The sequence below is a fragment of the Microcebus murinus genome, chromosome 25 (assembly GCF_040939455.1).
Source record: "Microcebus murinus isolate Inina chromosome 25, M.murinus_Inina_mat1.0, whole genome shotgun sequence".
NCBI lineage: Eukaryota > Metazoa > Chordata > Mammalia > Primates > Cheirogaleidae > Microcebus > Microcebus murinus.
This window is the reverse complement of record NC_134128.1, coordinates 27,725,689-27,744,561: the sequence shown is the minus strand read 5'-3', so window position 1 is coordinate 27,744,561 and position 18,873 is coordinate 27,725,689. Positions and strand designations below refer to the sequence as shown.

General features: G+C 64.7%; 6 pseudogenes; all 6 read left to right on the top strand.

Annotated features, from left to right (window-relative positions):
* The first annotated feature begins 535 nt into the window (after positions 1 to 535).
* On the top strand, positions 536 to 654 carry LOC142864530 (uncharacterized; annotated as a pseudogene).
* Positions 655 to 4,181: 3,527 nt separating this feature from the next.
* LOC142864529 (uncharacterized) lies at positions 4,182 to 4,300 on the top strand (annotated as a pseudogene).
* A 3,527-nt stretch (positions 4,301 to 7,827) lies between these two features.
* LOC142864528 (uncharacterized) lies at positions 7,828 to 7,946 on the top strand (annotated as a pseudogene).
* Positions 7,947 to 11,476: 3,530 nt separating this feature from the next.
* On the top strand, positions 11,477 to 11,595 carry LOC142864527 (uncharacterized; annotated as a pseudogene).
* A 3,513-nt stretch (positions 11,596 to 15,108) lies between these two features.
* On the top strand, positions 15,109 to 15,227 carry LOC142864526 (uncharacterized; annotated as a pseudogene).
* Positions 15,228 to 18,754: 3,527 nt separating this feature from the next.
* LOC142864525 (uncharacterized) lies at positions 18,755 to 18,873 on the top strand (annotated as a pseudogene).

Below are 18,873 nucleotides of genomic sequence, written 5' to 3'. Positions count from 1 at the left end.
GGAGGGGACTGATTTCTTCAGCGCCCCCCAAACCACCCCGCCCCGCCCCACCCCAGCCATGGGACACATCCCGAGAGACGCCCCTACACTCGCTCCCCTCCCCCATGCGCTGTGTCCCAGCCCTGGCCCTGGGGAATAGGCGGCAGCCCACCCACAGGGCGGGGGCGCAGCTGACAGGGGTTGTGTGGGAGGGCGGCCCCTGGCTGGGGTCAAAGGGTGAGCGCGCGTGCGCAGTCAGCGGCCGCGCGCTGGGGGTGGGGGCGGGTAGGTGAAGGAGGCGAGGTGAGGAGAGGAGGGGGGCTGGAAGGTCTCCACCTTGGCGGGTCCAGCCGTGGAGGCGCATCGTGTCTGTGTGTGTGTGTGTGTGTGTGTAGACAGCCCCCCATCCCACCCCGCCCCGCCACGTCCCTCACCTCAGTCCTCCGGAGTCCGCCCGACCGGGCCGGCGAACTCCACAGGCCCGGCGCGGGTCAGCGCTATCGCGGGGAAGCGCGGTGAGGCTGGCCTCTTGAGCGGGGCAGGGGCGCCCTCCGCGGTCTACGGCCACACCACCCCGAACGCGCCCCATCTCGTCTGCTCTCAGAAGCTAAGCAGCGTCGGGCCTGGTTAGTACTTGGATGGGAGACCGCCTGGGAATCCCGGGTGCCCTAGGCTTTTTTTTTTTTTTTGCCTGTTGCTCTGTCCCCTTGCTGGGAGCGCGGCGGCGGGGCGGCCGTCCGGCGGATCACCCCCACCCTCAGCGCCCGCCGCGGTGCCTGCCGCCCCAGCCCGCACCGTGGGGCCTCCTCTTGTCCCAAGCGGGGACACCGCCGCCACGGGGCAGCATGCGTGCCATCTGGACTGTCAGGTCTCAGACCAAAGGTCTGGTCTGTGGGAACCGACACGCTGGAGGAAACCTCGAGAGTCTGAGAGGGGAGGGAGTTCCGGAAGGATTCCAGGATGTCACTTTGAGCGAGTATGTGACCAGAACTCGTCCCGTTGCTTTTGGGGTTCTATGGGCTACACGCAGGAATCTCTGGTGGTGGCACTGGAGGTTGGGGGATCCGGAGTCACACCCAGACCTGCTCGACAGGCCTCCTTTTACTTTTCTTTTCGGATTCATTTTCTTAGAAAGTGTCTCTTATCTCTATGATTGCATTTTCTTTTCTCTCTCTTTTCAAGCAGATGATGGGAGTACAAGTATTGAGGTGACATGTGTTGCCCGTGCCCCCCTCCCCCCTGTCTCCTTATTTATTTCTCATTTTCTCCCAGCGTATTGTGGGGGTACCAATGTTCAGGTCGGGTGCATTGCTCTTTCCCCGCCTCCCCCCTCGGGTCAGAGCTTCAAGTGCGCCCATCCCCCAGTCGGTGCGCACCCACCCCCTCCCTAATGCATGTGTATGCCCACCCCCTCCCCACGCCCGCCCGACACCCACCCGATGAAGGTGATTCCTCGCTGTCCACTTAGGTGTCCATCCGTTCGTACCAATTTGCCGGTGAGCGCGCGCACGTGGTGCTCGTGTGTCCGTTCTTGGGATACCTGGCCTACTGGAACGGGTTCCAGCTCTGGCCAGGAGAACACGAGAGGCGCGCTCTCACCGCTGCTCCTCACAGCCGAATGGCACTCCGTGGTGTCCACGCGCCGCATGTTATTAATGCACTCCTGGATGGATGGGCACTCGGGTCGCTTCCACATCTTTGCGATTGTGAATTGTGCCCTAACTGTCACCCTACCCCTTACCCAGCCCGTCTCCTCTGCCCCTGCCTGACGCGCTCCTCCCCCGCCAGGCCCGTCACTGTCCTCGGCCCCTGCCCCTGCCTGACCGGCCCCTTCCCGCCCCGGCCCGTCACCGTCACCGTCACCGTCACCGTCCTCTGCCCCTGCCTGACAGGCTCGTCCCCGCCCGGCCCACCACCTGGGCCACTGCCTGACTCGCTCCGCTCCTCCCCGGCCAGGCCCGTCACTGTCCTGGGCCCCTGCCTGACCGGCTCCTTCCCGCCCGGCCTGTCACCGTCCTCTGCCCCTGCCTGACACGCTCCTCCCCGCCCGTCACCGTCCTCGGCCCCTGCCTGACCGGCTCCTCCGTCGCCTGGGCCTTCCAGGGGCTTGGTGTGGACGCTGCTTCCAGGAAGCCCTCCAGGAACCCGGCAGCAGGGCGGCCGCAGCAGTCTGGCGCAGGCATCGCTAAGTCCCCTGCCGGGGACGGGGACGTGCCCCGCTGTGCCGCGGGGGGCCCAGCCTGGTGTCTTCCCTGAGGCCCTGGGGCTGCCGCTCCCCGCAAGGGGAGAGCCTCGGAGGTGGGGACCGCCTCCTGATGGGGACGTCCACGCAGCTCTCCACGTCGGATTCCGGGGCTCTCTGTCCTGCCTGAAGGCCCAGCTGGCCTGCGGGTCCTTAGAGTGGCAGAAACATCCTCAAATTGATATTGCGAGTCCGGTGGTTGTCTGCACTTTTGTGCTGGGCACCCCAGGGAGGCCCAGGGGCTGGCTGGACAACGCGGTCTGCTCGGGTGCTTTGGAGGAGCAACCGATGCCCTTTGGACTTTGGTAGCAGCGTCTCAGGTGTCTCTGAGCCCTGCGCCATGTCGGGGAGGAGGCGGGAGGGGCCGCGACCTGCAGTCGTGTTCCCGGGGTGGCACGGCATGTGGCTTCTTCCACAGGCTGCTTGGCCTGGGCTCCCTGCACCTGGGCCTTTGGGGGACTGGCCCTGTGCTTGCCAACGCTTCCTGCAGGGACCCGGAGCTGGGAGGTGGCATCTCCCAGCCCTGGGCCGGGCAGAGCCCCAGCGGGCCATGCCCACACCCTCTCTCAGCACGGGTCCCCCAGAAGGCTCCTTTGGGACCAGGATTCTCCTGCGGGTGACTTCTTAAAGTCTGGCCCCTGGATGGAGGGGCACCGGGAGTAGAGGAGCCGGAAGCGGAAGGGGGTGCCCATGCGAGGGGACATTTTCAGGCCAAGTACCAGCTTCAGCCTGATCCTCCTGGGAACCCCGGGGTGTACGTCCCACCTCCTGGTTGTCCCGCTCTGAGACAAGGAGCCGGGCTTCGCATTCCCCCAGCAGCCAGTCGTGGGCTGAGGACACCTGGGGCCTTGGGAACTCCCTGGCTTCTCTTTGGATTACCATTTGGAGCTGCTTGGGAATCCTGCCGCCACACACACCCGAGTGCAGGTGTCTTCTGCACAGACTGGGGGCCTCGCGCTTCTGAATGCCACTGGCTCGCCACCCACCCACGGGTGAACCTGGTCAGGGTGCTTTCTCTAAGGAGCAGACTCTGATCCGGGCGGGCTACCGGTGTCTCTGTTTGCTCGTTTCTTTCTTCCATTTCGGGAAAGTCTTCCTTACTGGGTGTGGAAATCTCCTATGCCTTTCCTCGCCTATTCTGTCAGCTTTAAAATTCTCTTTCAGTTGCCACCCTCACAGATGGATTAGGAAACTCTTTTCGGTGCCTTCATTAGTGAAATGACCTCAAGGAAGCTCGAATCCAATATCTAATCGCCGGCTTTTAGCAAGTGCACACCCGAGGGTGGTTGGGGTCCAATCCAGCCCCGGGCCAGGCCCAGGCCCCTTGGACTGGGCCACAGGAGGACACAGAGCAGGGTCCCGGCCCCCACGGGAGCGGTGCCGGCAGTTCTCCAAGGGCTTGGGGGTTTTCCAGAGGTAGGAGATGGAGGGGACTGATTTCTTCAGCGCCCCCCAAACCACCCCGCCCCGCCCCACCCCAGCCATGGGACACATCCCGAGAGACGCCCCTACACTCGCTCCCCTCCCCCATGCGCTGTGCCCCAGCCCTGGCCCTGGGGAATAGGCGGCAGCCCACCCACAGGGCGGGGGCGCAGCTGACAGGGGTTGTGCGGGAGGGCGGCCCCTGGCTGGGGTCAAAGGGTGAGCGCGCGTGCGCAGTCAGCGGCCGCGCGCTGGGGGTGGGGGCGGGTAGGTGAAGGAGGCGAGGTGAGGAGAGGAGGGGGGCTGGAAGGTCTCCACCTTGGCGGGTCCAGCCGTGGAGGCGCATCGTGTCTGTGTGTGTGTGTGTGTGTGTGTAGACAGCCCCCCATCCCACCCCGCCCCGCCACGTCCCTCACCTCAGTCCTCCGGAGTCCGCCCGACCGGGCCGGCGAACTCCACAGGCCCGGCGCGGGTCAGCGCTATCGCGGGGAAGCGCGGTGAGGCTGGCCTCTTGAGCGGGGCAGGGGCGCCCTCCGCGGTCTACGGCCACACCACCCCGAACGCGCCCCATCTCGTCTGCTCTCAGAAGCTAAGCAGCGTCGGGCCTGGTTAGTACTTGGATGGGAGACCGCCTGGGAATCCCGGGTGCCCTAGGCTTTTTTTTTTTTTTTGCCTGTTGCTCTGTCCCCTTGCTGGGAGCGCGGCGGCGGGGCGGCCGTCCGGCGGATCACCCCCACCCTCAGCGCCCGCCGCGGTGCCTGCCGCCCCAGCCCGCACCGTGGGGCCTCCTCTTGTCCCAAGCGGGGACACCGCCGCCACGGGGCAGCATGCGTGCCATCTGGACTGTCAGGTCTCAGACCAAAGGTCTGGTCTGTGGGAACCGACACGCTGGAGGAAACCTCGAGAGTCTGAGAGGGGAGGGAGTTCCGGAAGGATTCCAGGATGTCACTTTGAGCGAGTATGTGACCAGAACTCGTCCCGTTGCTTTTGGGGTTCTATGGGCTACACGCAGGAATCTCTGGTGGTGGCACTGGAGGTTGGGGGATCCGGAGTCACACCCAGACCTGCTCGACAGGCCTCCTTTTACTTTTCTTTTCGGATTCATTTTCTTAGAAAGTGTCTCTTATCTCTATGATTGCATTTTCTTTTCTCTCTCTTTTCAAGCAGATGATGGGAGTACAAGTATTGAGGTGACATGTGTTGCCCGTGCCCCCCTCCCCCCTGTCTCCTTATTTATTTCTCATTTTCTCCCAGCGTATTGTGGGGGTACCAATGTTCAGGTCGGGTGCATTGCTCTTTCCCCGCCTCCCCCCTCGGGTCAGAGCTTCAAGTGCGCCCATCCCCCAGTCGGTGCGCACCCACCCCCTCCCTAATGCATGTGTATGCCCACCCCCTCCCCACGCCCGCCCGACACCCACCCGATGAAGGTGATTCCTCGCTGTCCACTTAGGTGTCCATCCGTTCGTACCAATTTGCCGGTGAGCGCGCGCACGTGGTGCTCGTGTGTCCGTTCTTGGGATACCTGGCCTACTGGAACGGGTTCCAGCTCTGGCCAGGAGAACACGAGAGGCGCGCTCTCACCGCTGCTCCTCACAGCCGAATGGCACTCCGTGGTGTCCACGCGCCGCATGTTATTAATGCACTCCTGGATGGATGGGCACTCGGGTCGCTTCCACATCTTTGCGATTGTGAATTGTGCCCTAACTGTCACCCTACCCCTTACCCAGCCCGTCTCCTCTGCCCCTGCCTGACGCGCTCCTCCCCCGCCAGGCCCGTCACTGTCCTCGGCCCCTGCCCCTGCCTGACCGGCCCCTTCCCGCCCCGGCCCGTCACCGTCACCGTCACCGTCACCGTCCTCTGCCCCTGCCTGACAGGCTCGTCCCCGCCCGGCCCACCACCTGGGCCACTGCCTGACTCGCTCCGCTCCTCCCCGGCCAGGCCCGTCACTGTCCTGGGCCCCTGCCTGACCGGCTCCTTCCCGCCCGGCCTGTCACCGTCCTCTGCCCCTGCCTGACACGCTCCTCCCCGCCCGTCACCGTCCTCGGCCCCTGCCTGACCGGCTCCTCCGTCGCCTGGGCCTTCCAGGGGCTTGGTGTGGACGCTGCTTCCAGGAAGCCCTCCAGGAACCCGGCAGCAGGGCGGCCGCAGCAGTCTGGCGCAGGCATCGCTAAGTCCCCTGCCGGGGACGGGGACGTGCCCCGCTGTGCCGCGGGGGGCCCAGCCTGGTGTCTTCCCTGAGGCCCTGGGGCTGCCGCTCCCCGCAAGGGGAGAGCCTCGGAGGTGGGGACCGCCTCCTGATGGGGACGTCCACGCAGCTCTCCACGTCGGATTCCGGGGCTCTCTGTCCTGCCTGAAGGCCCAGCTGGCCTGCGGGTCCTTAGAGTGGCAGAAACATCCTCAAACTGATATTGCGAGTCCGGTGGTTGTCTGCACTTTTGTGCTGGGCACCCCAGGGAGGCCCAGGGGCTGGCTGGACAACCCGGTCTGCTCGGGTGCTTTGGAGGAGCAACCGATGCCCTTTGGACTTTGGTAGCAGCGTCTCAGGTGTCTCTGAGCCCTGCGCCATGTCGGGGAGGAGGCGGGAGGGGCCGCGACCTGCAGTCGTGTTCCCGGGGTGGCACGGCATGTGGCTTCTTCCACAGGCTGCTTGGCCTGGGCTCCCTGCACCTGGGCCTTTGGGGGACTGGCCCTGTGCTTGCCAACGCTTCCTGCAGGGACCCGGAGCTGGGAGGTGGCATCTCCCAGCCCTGGGCCGGGCAGAGCCCCAGCGGGCCATGCCCACACCCTCTCTCAGCACGGGTCCCCCAGAAGGCTCCTTTGGGACCAGGATTCTCCTGCGGGTGACTTCTTAAAGTCTGGCCCCTGGATGGAGGGGCACCGGGAGTAGAGGAGCCGGAAGCGGAAGGGGGTGCCCATGCGAGGGGACATTTTCAGGCCAAGTACCAGCTTCAGCCTGATCCTCCTGGGAACCCCGGGGTGTACGTCCCACCTCCTGGTTGTCCCGCTCTGAGACAAGGAGCCGGGCTTCGCATTCCCCCAGCAGCCAGTCGTGGGCTGAGGACACCTGGGGCCTTGGGAACTCCCTGGCTTCTCTTTGGATTACCATTTGGAGCTGCTTGGGAATCCTGCCGCCACACACACCCGAGTGCAGGTGTCTTCTGCACAGACTGCGGGCCTCGCGCTTCTGAATGCCACTGGCTCGCCACCCACCCACGGGTGAACCTGGTCAGGGTGCTTTCTCTAAGGAGCAGACTCTGATCCGGGCGGGCTACCGGTGTCTCTGTTTGCTCGTTTCTTTCTTCCATTTCGGGAAAGTCTTCCTTACTGGGTGTGGAAATCTCCTATGCCTTTCCTCGCCTATTCTGTCAGCTTTAAAATTCTCTTTCAGTTGCCACCCTCACAGATGGATTAGGAAACTCTTTTCGGTGCATTCATTAGTGAAATGACCTCAAGGAAGCTCGAATCCAATATCTAATCGCCGGCTTTTAGCAAGTCCACACCCGAGGGTGGTTGGGGTCCAATCCAGCCCCGGGCCAGGCCCAGGCCCCTTGGACTGGGCCACAGGAGGACACAGAGCAGGGTCCCGGCCCCCACGGGAGCGGTGCCGGCAGTTCTCCAAGGGCTTGGGGGTTTTCCAGAGGTAGGAGATGGAGGGGACTGATTTCTTCAGCGCCCCCCAAACCACCCCGCCCCGCCCCACCCCAGCCATGGGACACATCCCGAGAGACGCCCCTACACTCGCTCCCCTCCCCCATGCGCTGTGCCCCAGCCCTGGCCCTGGGGAATAGGCGGCAGCCCACCCACAGGGCGGGGGCGCAGCTGACAGGGGTTGTGCGGGAGGGCGGCCCCTGGCTGGGGTCAAAGGGTGAGCGCGCGTGCGCAGTCAGCGGCCGCGCGCTGGGGGTGGGGGCGGGTAGGTGAAGGAGGCGAGGTGAGGAGAGGAGGGGGGCTGGAAGGTCTCCACCTTGGCGGGTCCAGCCGTGGAGGCGCATCGTGTCTGTGTGTGTGTGTGTGTGTGTGTAGACAGCCCCCCATCCCACCCCGCCCCGCCACGTCCCTCACCTCAGTCCTCCGGAGTCCGCCCGACCGGGCCGGCGAACTCCACAGGCCCGGCACGGGTCAGCGCTATCGCGGGGAAGCGCGGTGAGGCTGGCCTCTTGAGCGGGGCAGGGGCGCCCTCCGCGGTCTACGGCCACACCACCCCGAACGCGCCCCATCTCGTCTGCTCTCAGAAGCTAAGCAGCGTCGGGCCTGGTTAGTACTTGGATGGGAGACCGCCTGGGAATCCCGGGTGCCCTAGGCTTTTTTTTTTTTTTTTTTGCCTGTTGCTCTGTCCCCTTGCTGGGAGCGCGGCGGCGGGGCGGCCGTCCGGCGGATCACCCCCACCCTCAGCGCCCGCCGCGGTGCCTGCCGCCCCAGCCCGCACCGTGGGGCCTCCTCTTGTCCCAAGCCGGGACACCGCCGCCACGGGGCAGCATGCGTGCCATCTGGACTGTCAGGTCTCAGACCAAAGGTCTGGTCTGTGGGAACCGACACGCTGGAGGAAACCTCGAGAGTCTGAGAGGGGAGGGAGTTCCGGAAGGATTCCAGGATGTCACTTTGAGCGAGTATGTGACCAGAACTCGTCCCGTTGCTTTTGGGGTTCTATGGGCTACACGCAGGAATCTCTGGTGGTGGCACTGGAGGTTGGGGGAACCGGAGTCACACCCAGACCTGCTCGACAGGCCTCCTTTTACTTTTCTTTTCGGATTCATTTTCTTAGAAAGTGTCTCTTATCTCTATGATTGCATTTTCTTTTCTCTCTCTTTTCAAGCAGATGATGGGAGTACAAGTATTGAGGTGACATGTGTTGCCCGTGCCCCCCTCCCCCCTGTCTCCTTATTTATTTCTCATTTTCTCCCAGCGTATTGTGGGGGTACCAATGTTCAGGTCGGGTGCATTGCTCTTTCCCCGCCTCCCCCCTCGGGTCAGAGCTTCAAGTGCGCCCATCCCCCAGTCGGTGCGCACCCACCCCCTCCCTAATGCATGTGTATGCCCACCCCCTCCCCACGCCCGCCCGACACCCACCCGATGAAGGTGATTCCTCGCTGTCCACTTAGGTGTCCATCCGTTCGTACCAATTTGCCGGTGAGCGCGCGCACGTGGTGCTCGTGTGTCCGTTCTTGGGATACCTGGCCTACTGGAACGGGTTCCAGCTCTGGCCAGGAGAACACGAGAGGCGCCCTCTCACCGCTGCTCCTCACAGCCGAATGGCACTCCGTGGTGTCCACGCGCCGCATGTTATTAATGCACTCCTGGATGGATGGGCACTCGGGTCGCTTCCACATCTTTGCGATTGTGAATTGTGCCCTAACTGTCACCCTACCCCTTACCCAGCCCGTCTCCTCTGCCCCTGCCTGACGCGCTCCTCCCCCGCCAGGCCCGTCACTGTCCTCGGCCCCTGCCCCTGCCTGACCGGCCCCTTCCCGCCCCGGCCCGTCACCGTCACCGTCACCGTCACCGTCCTCTGCCCCTGCCTGACAGGCTCGTCCCCGCCCGGCCCACCACCTGGGCCACTGCCTGACTCGCTCCGCTCCTCCCCGGCCAGGCCCGTCACTGTCCTGGGCCCCTGCCTGACCGGCTCCTTCCCGCCCGGCCTGTCACCGTCCTCTGCCCCTGCCTGACACGCTCCTCCCCGCCCGTCACCGTCCTCGGCCCCTGCCTGACCGGCTCCTCCGTCGCCTGGGCCTTCCAGGGGCTTGGTGTGGACGCTGCTTCCAGGAAGCCCTCCAGGAACCCGGCAGCAGGGCGGCCGCAGCAGTCTGGCGCAGGCATCGCTAAGTCCCCTGCCGGGGACGGGGACGTGCCCCGCTGTGCCGCGGGGGGCCCAGCCTGGTGTCTTCCCTGAGGCCCTGGGGCTGCCGCTCCCCGCAAGGGGAGAGCCTCGGAGGTGGGGACCGCCTCCTGATGGGGACGTCCACGCAGCTCTCCACGTCGGATTCCGGGGCTCTCTGTCCTGCCTGAAGGCCCAGCTGGCCTGCGGGTCCTTAGAGTGGCAGAAACATCCTCAAACTGATATTGCGAGTCCGGTGGTTGTCTGCACTTTTGTGCTGGGCACCCCAGGGAGGCCCAGGGGCTGGCTGGACAACCCGGTCTGCTCGGGTGCTTTGGAGGAGCAACCGATGCCCTTTGGACTTTGGTAGCAGCGTCTCAGGTGTCTCTGAGCCCTGCGCCATGTCGGGGAGGAGGCGGGAGGGGCCGCGACCTGCAGTCGTGTTCCCGGGGTGGCACGGCATGTGGCTTCTTCCACAGGCTGCTTGGCCTGGGCTCCCTGCACCTGGGCCTTTGGGGGACTGGCCCTGTGCTTGCCAACGCTTCCTGCAGGGACCCGGAGCTGGGAGGTGGCATCTCCCAGCCCTGGGCCGGGCAGAGCCCCAGCGGGCCATGCCCACACCCTCTCTCAGCACGGGTCCCCCAGAAGGCTCCTTTGGGACCAGGATTCTCCTGCGGGTGACTTCTTAAAGTCTGGCCCCTGGATGGAGGGGCACCGGGAGTAGAGGAGCCGGAAGCGGAAGGGGGTGCCCATGCGAGGGGACATTTTCAGGCCAAGTACCAGCTTCAGCCTGATCCTCCTGGGAACCCCGGGGTGTACGTCCCACCTCCTGGTTGTCCCGCTCTGAGACAAGGAGCCGGGCTTCGCATTCCCCCAGCAGCCAGTCGTGGGCTGAGGACACCTGGGGCCTTGGGAACTCCCTGGCTTCTCTTTGGATTACCATTTGGAGCTGCTTGGGAATCCTGCCGCCACACACACCCGAGTGCAGGTGTCTTCTGCACAGACTGCGGGCCTCGCGCTTCTGAATGCCACTGGCTCGCCACCCACCCACGGGTGAACCTGGTCAGGGTGCTTTCTCTAAGGAGCAGACTCTGATCCGGGCGGGCTACCGGTGTCTCTGTTTGCTCGTTTCTTTCTTCCATTTCGGGAAAGTCTTCCTTACTGGGTGTGGAAATCTCCTATGCCTTTCCTCGCCTATTCTGTCAGCTTTAAAATTCTCTTTCAGTTGCCACCCTCACAGATGGATTAGGAAACTCTTTTCGGTGCATTCATTAGTGAAATGACCTCAAGGAAGCTCGAATCCAATATCTAATCGCCGGCTTTTAGCAAGTCCACACCCGAGGGTGGTTGGGGTCCAATCCAGCCCCGGGCCAGGCCCAGGCCCCTTGGACTGGGCCACAGGAGGACACAGAGCAGGGTCCCGGCCCCCACGGGAGCGGTGCCGGCAGTTCTCCAAGGGCTTGGGGGTTTTCCAGAGGTAGGAGATGGAGGGGACTGATTTCTTCAGCGCCCCCCAAACCACCCCGCCCCGCCCCACCCCAGCCATGGGACACATCCCGAGAGACGCCCCTACACTCGCTCCCCTCCCCCATGCGCTGTGCCCCAGCCCTGGCCCTGGGGAATAGGCGGCAGCCCACCCACAGGGCGGGGGCGCAGCTGACAGGGGTTGTGCGGGAGGGCGGCCCCTGGCTGGGGTCAAAGGGTGAGCGCGCGTGCGCAGTCAGCGGCCGCGCGCTGGGGGTGGGGGCGGGTAGGTGAAGGAGGCGAGGTGAGGAGAGGAGGGGGGCTGGAAGGTCTCCACCTTGGCGGGTCCAGCCGTGGAGGCGCATCGTGTCTGTGTGTGTGTGTGTGTGTGTGTAGACAGCCCCCCATCCCACCCCGCCCCGCCACGTCCCTCACCTCAGTCCTCCGGAGTCCGCCCGACCGGGCCGGCGAACTCCACAGGCCCGGCACGGGTCAGCGCTATCGCGGGGAAGCGCGGTGAGGCTGGCCTCTTGAGCGGGGCAGGGGCGCCCTCCGCGGTCTACGGCCACACCACCCCGAACGCGCCCCATCTCGTCTGCTCTCAGAAGCTAAGCAGCGTCGGGCCTGGTTAGTACTTGGATGGGAGACCGCCTGGGAATCCCGGGTGCCCTAGGCTTTTTTTTTTTTTTTTTTGCCTGTTGCTCTGTCCCCTTGCTGGGAGCGCGGCGGCGGGGCGGCCGTCCGGCGGATCACCCCCACCCTCAGCGCCCGCCGCGGTGCCTGCCGCCCCAGCCCGCACCGTGGGGCCTCCTCTTGTCCCAAGCCGGGACACCGCCGCCACGGGGCAGCATGCGTGCCATCTGGACTGTCAGGTCTCAGACCAAAGGTCTGGTCTGTGGGAACCGACACGCTGGAGGAAACCTCGAGAGTCTGAGAGGGGAGGGAGTTCCGGAAGGATTCCAGGATGTCACTTTGAGCGAGTATGTGACCAGAACTCGTCCCGTTGCTTTTGGGGTTCTATGGGCTACACGCAGGAATCTCTGGTGGTGGCACTGGAGGTTGGGGGAACCGGAGTCACACCCAGACCTGCTCGACAGGCCTCCTTTTACTTTTCTTTTCGGATTCATTTTCTTAGAAAGTGTCTCTTATCTCTATGATTGCATTTTCTTTTCTCTCTCTTTTCAAGCAGATGATGGGAGTACAAGTATTGAGGTGACATGTGTTGCCCGTGCCCCCCTCCCCCCTGTCTCCTTATTTATTTCTCATTTTCTCCCAGCGTATTGTGGGGGTACCAATGTTCAGGTCGGGTGCATTGCTCTTTCCCCGCCTCCCCCCTCGGGTCAGAGCTTCAAGTGCGCCCATCCCCCAGTCGGTGCGCACCCACCCCCTCCCTAATGCATGTGTATGCCCACCCCCTCCCCACGCCCGCCCGACACCCACCCGATGAAGGTGATTCCTCGCTGTCCACTTAGGTGTCCATCCGTTCGTACCAATTTGCCGGTGAGCGCGCGCACGTGGTGCTCGTGTGTCCGTTCTTGGGATACCTGGCCTACTGGAACGGGTTCCAGCTCTGGCCAGGAGAACACGAGAGGCGCCCTCTCACCGCTGCTCCTCATAGCCGAATGGCACTCCGTGGTGTCCATGCGCCGCATGTTATTAATGCACTCCTGGATGGATGGGCACTCGGGTCGCTTCCACATCTTTGCGATTGTGAATTGTGCCCTAACTGTCACCCTACCCCTTACCCAGCCCGTCTCCTCTGCCCCTGCCTGACGCGCTCCTCCCCCGCCAGGCCCGTCACTGTCCTTGGCCCCTGCCCCTGCCTGACCGGCCCCTTCCCGCCCCGTCACCGTCACCGTCCTCTGCCCCTGCCTGACAGGCTCGTCCCCGCCCGGCCCACCACCTGGGCCACTGCCTGACTCGCTCCGCTCCTCCCCGGCCAGGCCCGTCACTGTCCTGGGCCCCTGCCTGACCGGCTCCTTCCCGCCCGGCCTGTCACCGTCCTCGGCCCCTGCCTGACACGCTCCTCCCCGCCCGTCACCGTCCTCGGCCCCTGCCTGACCGGCTCCTCCGTCGCCTGGGCCTTCCAGGGGCTTGGTGTGGACGCTGCTTCCAGGAAGCCCTCCAGGAACCCGGCAGCAGGGCGGCCGCAGCAGTCTGGCGCAGGCATCGCTAAGTCCCCTGCCGGGGACGGGGACGTGCCCCGCTGTGCCGCGGGGGGCCCAGCCTGGTGTCTTCCCTGAGGCCCTGGGGCTGCCGCTCCCCGCAAGGGGAGAGCCTCGGAGGTGGGGACCGCCTCCTGATGGGGACGTCCACGCAGCTCTCCACGTCGGATTCCGGGGCTCTCTGTCCTGCCTGAAGGCCCAGCTGGCCTGCGGGTCCTTAGAGTGGCAGAAACATCCTCAAACTGATATTGCGAGTCCGGTGGTTGTCTGCACTTTTGTGCTGGGCACCCCAGGGAGGCCCAGGGGCTGGCTGGACAACGCGGTCTGCTCGGGTGCTTTGGAGGAGCAACCGATGCCCTTTGGACTTTGGTAGCAGCGTCTCAGGTGTCTCTGAGCCCTGCGCCATGTCGGGGAGGAGGCGGGAGGGGCCGCGACCTGCAGTCGTGTTCCCGGGGTGGCACGGCATGTGGCTTCTTCCACAGGCTGCTTGGCCTGGGCTCCCTGCACCTGGGCCTTTGGGGGACTGGCCCTGTGCTTGCCAACGCTTCCTGCAGGGACCCGGAGCTGGGAGGTGGCATCTCCCAGCCCTGGGCCGGGCAGAGCCCCAGCGGGCCATGCCCACACCCTCTCTCAGCACGGGTCCCCCAGAAGGCTCCTTTGGGACCAGGATTCTCCTGCGGGTGACTTCTTAAAGTCTGGCCCCTGGATGGAGGGGCACCGGGAGTAGAGGAGCCGGAAGCGGAAGGGGGTGCCCATGCGAGGGGACATTTTCAGGCCAAGTACCAGCTTCAGCCTGATCCTCCTGGGAACCCCGGGGTGTACGTCCCACCTCCTGGTTGTCCCGCTCTGAGACAAGGAGCCGGGCTTCGCATTCCCCCAGCAGCCAGTCGTGGGCTGAGGACACCTGGGGCCTTGGGAACTCCCTGGCTTCTCTTTGGATTACCATTTGGAGCTGCTTGGGAATCCTGCCGCCACACACACCCGAGTGCAGGTGTCTTCTGCACAGACTGGGGGCCTCGCGCTTCTGAATGCCACTGGCTCGCCACCCACCCACGGGTGAACCTGGTCAGGGTGCTTTCTCTAAGGAGCAGACTCTGATCCGGGCGGGCTACCGGTGTCTCTGTTTGCTCGTTTCTTTCTTCCATTTCGGGAAAGTCTTCCTTACTGGGTGTGGAAATCTCCTATGCCTTTCCTCGCCTATTCTGTCAGCTTTAAAATTCTCTTTCAGTTGCCACCCTCACAGATGGATTAGGAAACTCTTTTCGGTGCCTTCATTAGTGAAATGACCTCAAGGAAGCTCGAATCCAATATCTAATCGCCGGCTTTTAGCAAGTCCACACCCGAGGGTGGTTGGGGTCCAATCCAGCCCCGGGCCAGGCCCAGGCCCCTTGGACTGGGCCACAGGAGGACACAGAGCAGGGTCCCGGCCCCCACGGGAGCGGTGCCGGCAGTTCTCCAAGGGCTTGGGGGTTTTCCAGAGGTAGGAGATGGAGGGGACTGATTTCTTCAGCGCCCCCCAAACCACCCCGCCCCGCCCCACCCCAGCCATGGGACACATCCCGAGAGACGCCCCTACACTCGCTCCCCTCCCCCATGCGCTGTGCCCCAGCCCTGGCCCTGGGGAATAGGCGGCAGCCCACCCACAGGGCGGGGGCGCAGCTGACAGGGGTTGTGCGGGAGGGCGGCCCCTGGCTGGGGTCAAAGGGTGAGCGCGCGTGCGCAGTCAGCGGCCGCGCGCTGGGGGTGGGGGCGGGTAGGTGAAGGAGGCGAGGTGAGGAGAGGAGGGGGGCTGGAAGGTCTCCACCTTGGCGGGTCCAGCCGTGGAGGCGCATCGTGTCTGTGTGTGTGTGTGTGTGTGTGTAGACAGCCCCCCATCCCACCCCGCCCCGCCACGTCCCTCACCTCAGTCCTCCGGAGTCCGCCCGACCGGGCCGGCGAACTCCACAGGCCCGGCGCGGGTCAGCGCTATCGCGGGGAAGCGCGGTGAGGCTGGCCTCTTGAGCGGGGCAGGGGCGCCCTCCGCGGTCTACGGCCACACCACCCCGAACGCGCCCCATCTCGTCTGCTCTCAGAAGCTAAGCAGCGTCGGGCCTGGTTAGTACTTGGATGGGAGACCGCCTGGGAATCCCGGGTGCCCTAGGCTTTTTTTTTTTTTTTGCCTGTTGCTCTGTCCCCTTGCTGGGAGCGCGGCGGCGGGGCGGCCGTCCGGCGGATCACCCCCACCCTCAGCGCCCGCCGCGGTGCCTGCCGCCCCAGCCCGCACCGTGGGGCCTCCTCTTGTCCCAAGCGGGGACACCGCCGCCACGGGGCAGCATGCGTGCCATCTGGACTGTCAGGTCTCAGACCAAAGGTCTGGTCTGTGGGAACCGACACGCTGGAGGAAACCTCGAGAGTCTGAGAGGGGAGGGAGTTCCGGAAGGATTCCAGGATGTCACTTTGAGCGAGTATGTGACCAGAACTCGTCCCGTTGCTTTTGGGGTTCTATGGGCTACACGCAGGAATCTCTGGTGGTGGCACTGGAGGTTGGGGGATCCGGAGTCACACCCAGACCTGCTCGACAGGCCTCCTTTTACTTTTCTTTTCGGATTCATTTTCTTAGAAAGTGTCTCTTATCTCTATGATTGCATTTTCTTTTCTCTCTCTTTTCAAGCAGATGATGGGAGTACAAGTATTGAGGTGACATGTGTTGCCCGTGCCCCCCTCCCCCCTGTCTCCTTATTTATTTCTCATTTTCTCCCAGCGTATTGTGGGGGTACCAATGTTCAGGTCGGGTGCATTGCTCTTTCCCCGCCTCCCCCCTCTGGTCAGAGCTTCAAGTGCGCCCATCCCCCAGTCGGTGCGCACCCACCCCCTCCCTAATGCATGTGTATGCCCACCCCCTCCCCACGCCCGCCCGACACCCACCCGATGAAGGTGATTCCTCGCTGTCCACTTAGGTGTCCATCCGTTCGTACCAATTTGCCGGTGAGCGCGCGCACGTGGTGCTCGTGTGTCCGTTCTTGGGATACCTGGCCTACTGGAACGGGTTCCAGCTCTGGCCAGGAGAACACGAGAGGCGCGCTCTCACCGCTGCTCCTCACAGCCGAATGGCACTCCGTGGTGTCCACGCGCCGCATGTTATTAATGCACTCCTGGATGGATGGGCACTCGGGTCGCTTCCACATCTTTGCGATTGTGAATTGTGCCCTAACTGTCACCCTACCCCTTACCCAGCCCGTCTCCTCTGCCCCTGCCTGACGCGCTCCTCCCCCGCCAGGCCCGTCACTGTCCTCGGCCCCTGCCCCTGCCTGACCGGCCCCTTCCCGCCCCGGCCCGTCACCGTCACCGTCACCGTCACCGTCCTCTGCCCCTGCCTGACAGGCTCGTCCCCACCCGGCCCACCACCTGGGCCACTGCCTGACTCGCTCCGCTCCTCCCCGGCCAGGCCCGTCACTGTCCTGGGCCCCTGCCTGACCGGCTCCTTCCCGCCCGGCCTGTCACCGTCCTCTGCCCCTGCCTGACACGCTCCTCCCCGCCCGTCACCGTCCTCGGCCCCTGCCTGACCGGCTCCTCCGTCGCCTGGGCCTTCCAGGGGCTTGGTGTGGACGCTGCTTCCAGGAAGCCCTCCAGGAACCCGGCAGCAGGGCGGCCGCAGCAGTCTGGCGCAGGCATCGCTAAGTCCCCTGCCGGGGACGGGGACGTGCCCCGCTGTGCCGCGGGGGGCCCAGCCTGGTGTCTTCCCTGAGGCCCTGGGGCTGCCGCTCCCCGCAAGGGGAGAGCCTCGGAGGTGGGGACCGCCTCCTGATGGGGACGTCCACGCAGCTCTCCACGTCGGATTCCGGGGCTCTCTGTCCTGCCTGAAGGCCCAGCTGGCCTGCGGGTCCTTAGAGTGGCAGAAACATCCTCAAACTGATATTGCGAGTCCGGTGGTTGTCTGCACTTTTGTGCTGGGCACCCCAGGGAGGCCCAGGGGCTGGCTGGACAACGCGGTCTGCTCGGGTGCTTTGGAGGAGCAACCGATGCCCTTTGGACTTTGGTAGCAGCGTCTCAGGTGTCTCTGAGCCCTGCGCCATGTCGGGGAGGAGGCGGGAGGGGCCGCGACCTGCAGTCGTGTTCCCGGGGTGGCACGGCATGTGGCTTCTTCCACAGGCTGCTTGGCCTGGGCTCCCTGCACCTGGGCCTTTGGGGGACTGGCCCTGTGCTTGCCAACGCTTCCTGCAGGGACCCGGAGCTGGGAGGTGGCATCTCCCAGCCCTGGGCCGGGCAGAGCCCCAGCGGGCCATGCCCACACCCTCTCTCAGCACGGGTCCCCCAGAAGGCTCCTTTGGGACCAGGATTCTCCTGCGGGTGACTTCTTAAAGTCTGGCCCCTGGATGGAGGGGCACCGGGAGTAGAGGAGCCGGAAGCGGAAGGGGGTGCCCATGCGAGGGGACATTTTCAGGCCAAGTACCAGCTTCAGCCTGATCCTCCTGGGAACCCCGGGGTGTACGTCCCACCTCCTGGTTGTCCCGCTCTGAGACAAGGAGCCGGGCTTCGCATTCCCCCAGCAGCCAGTCGTGGGCTGAGGACACCTGGGGCCTTGGGAACTCCCTGGCTTCTCTTTGGATTACCATTTGGAGCTGCTTGGGAATCCTGCCGCCACACACACCCGAGTGCAGGTGTCTTCTGCACAGACTGGGGGCCTCGCGCTTCTGAATGCCACTGGCTCGCCACCCACCCACGGGTGAACCTGGTCAGGGTGCTTTCTCTAAGGAGCAGACTCTGATCCGGGCGGGCTACCGGTGTCTCTGTTTGCTCGTTTCTTTCTTCCATTTCGGGAAAGTCTTCCTTACTGGGTGTGGAAATCTCCTATGCCTTTCCTCGCCTATTCTGTCAGCTTTAAAATTCTCTTTCAGTTGCCACCCTCACAGATGGATTAGGAAACTCTTTTCGGTGCCTTCATTAGTGAAATGACCTCAAGGAAGCTCGAATCCAATATCTAATCGCCGGCTTTTAGCAAGTCCACACCCGAGGGTGGTTGGGGTCCAATCCAGCCCCGGGCCAGGCCCAGGCCCCTTGGACTGGGCCACAGGAGGACACAGAGCAGGGTCCCGGCCCCCACGGGAGCGGTGCCGGCAGTTCTCCAAGGGCTTGGGGGTTTTCCAGAGGTAGGAGATGGAGGGGACTGATTTCTTCAGCGCCCCCCAAACCACCCCGCCCCGCCCCACCCCAGCCATGGGACACATCCCAAGAGACGCCCCTACACTCGCTCCCCTCCCCCATGCGCTGTGCCCCAGCCCTGGCCCTGGGGAATAGGCGGCAGCCCACCCACAGGGCGGGGGCGCAGCTGACAGGGGTTGTGCGGGAGGGCGGCCCCTGGCTGGGGTCAAAGGGTGAGCGCGCGTGCGCAGTCAGCGGCCGCGCGCTGGGGGTGGGGGCGGGTAGGTGAAGGAGGCGAGGTGAGGAGAGGAGGGGGGCTGGAAGGTCTCCACCTTGGCGGGTCCAGCCGTGGAGGCGCATCGTGTCTGTGTGTGTGTGTGTGTGTGTGTAGACAGCCCCCCATCCCACCCCGCCCCGCCACGTCCCTCACCTCAGTCCTCCGGAGTCCGCCCGACCGGGCCGGCGAACTCCACAGGCCCGGCACGGGTCAGCGCTATCGCGGGGAAGCGCGGTGAGGCTGGCCTCTTGAGCGGGGCAGGGGCGCCCTCCGCGGTCTACGGCCACACCACCCCGAACGCGCCCCATCTCGTCTGCTCTCAGAAGCTAAGCAGCGTCGGGCCTGGTTAGTACTTGGATGGGAGACCGCCTGGGAATCCCGGGTGCCCTAGGCT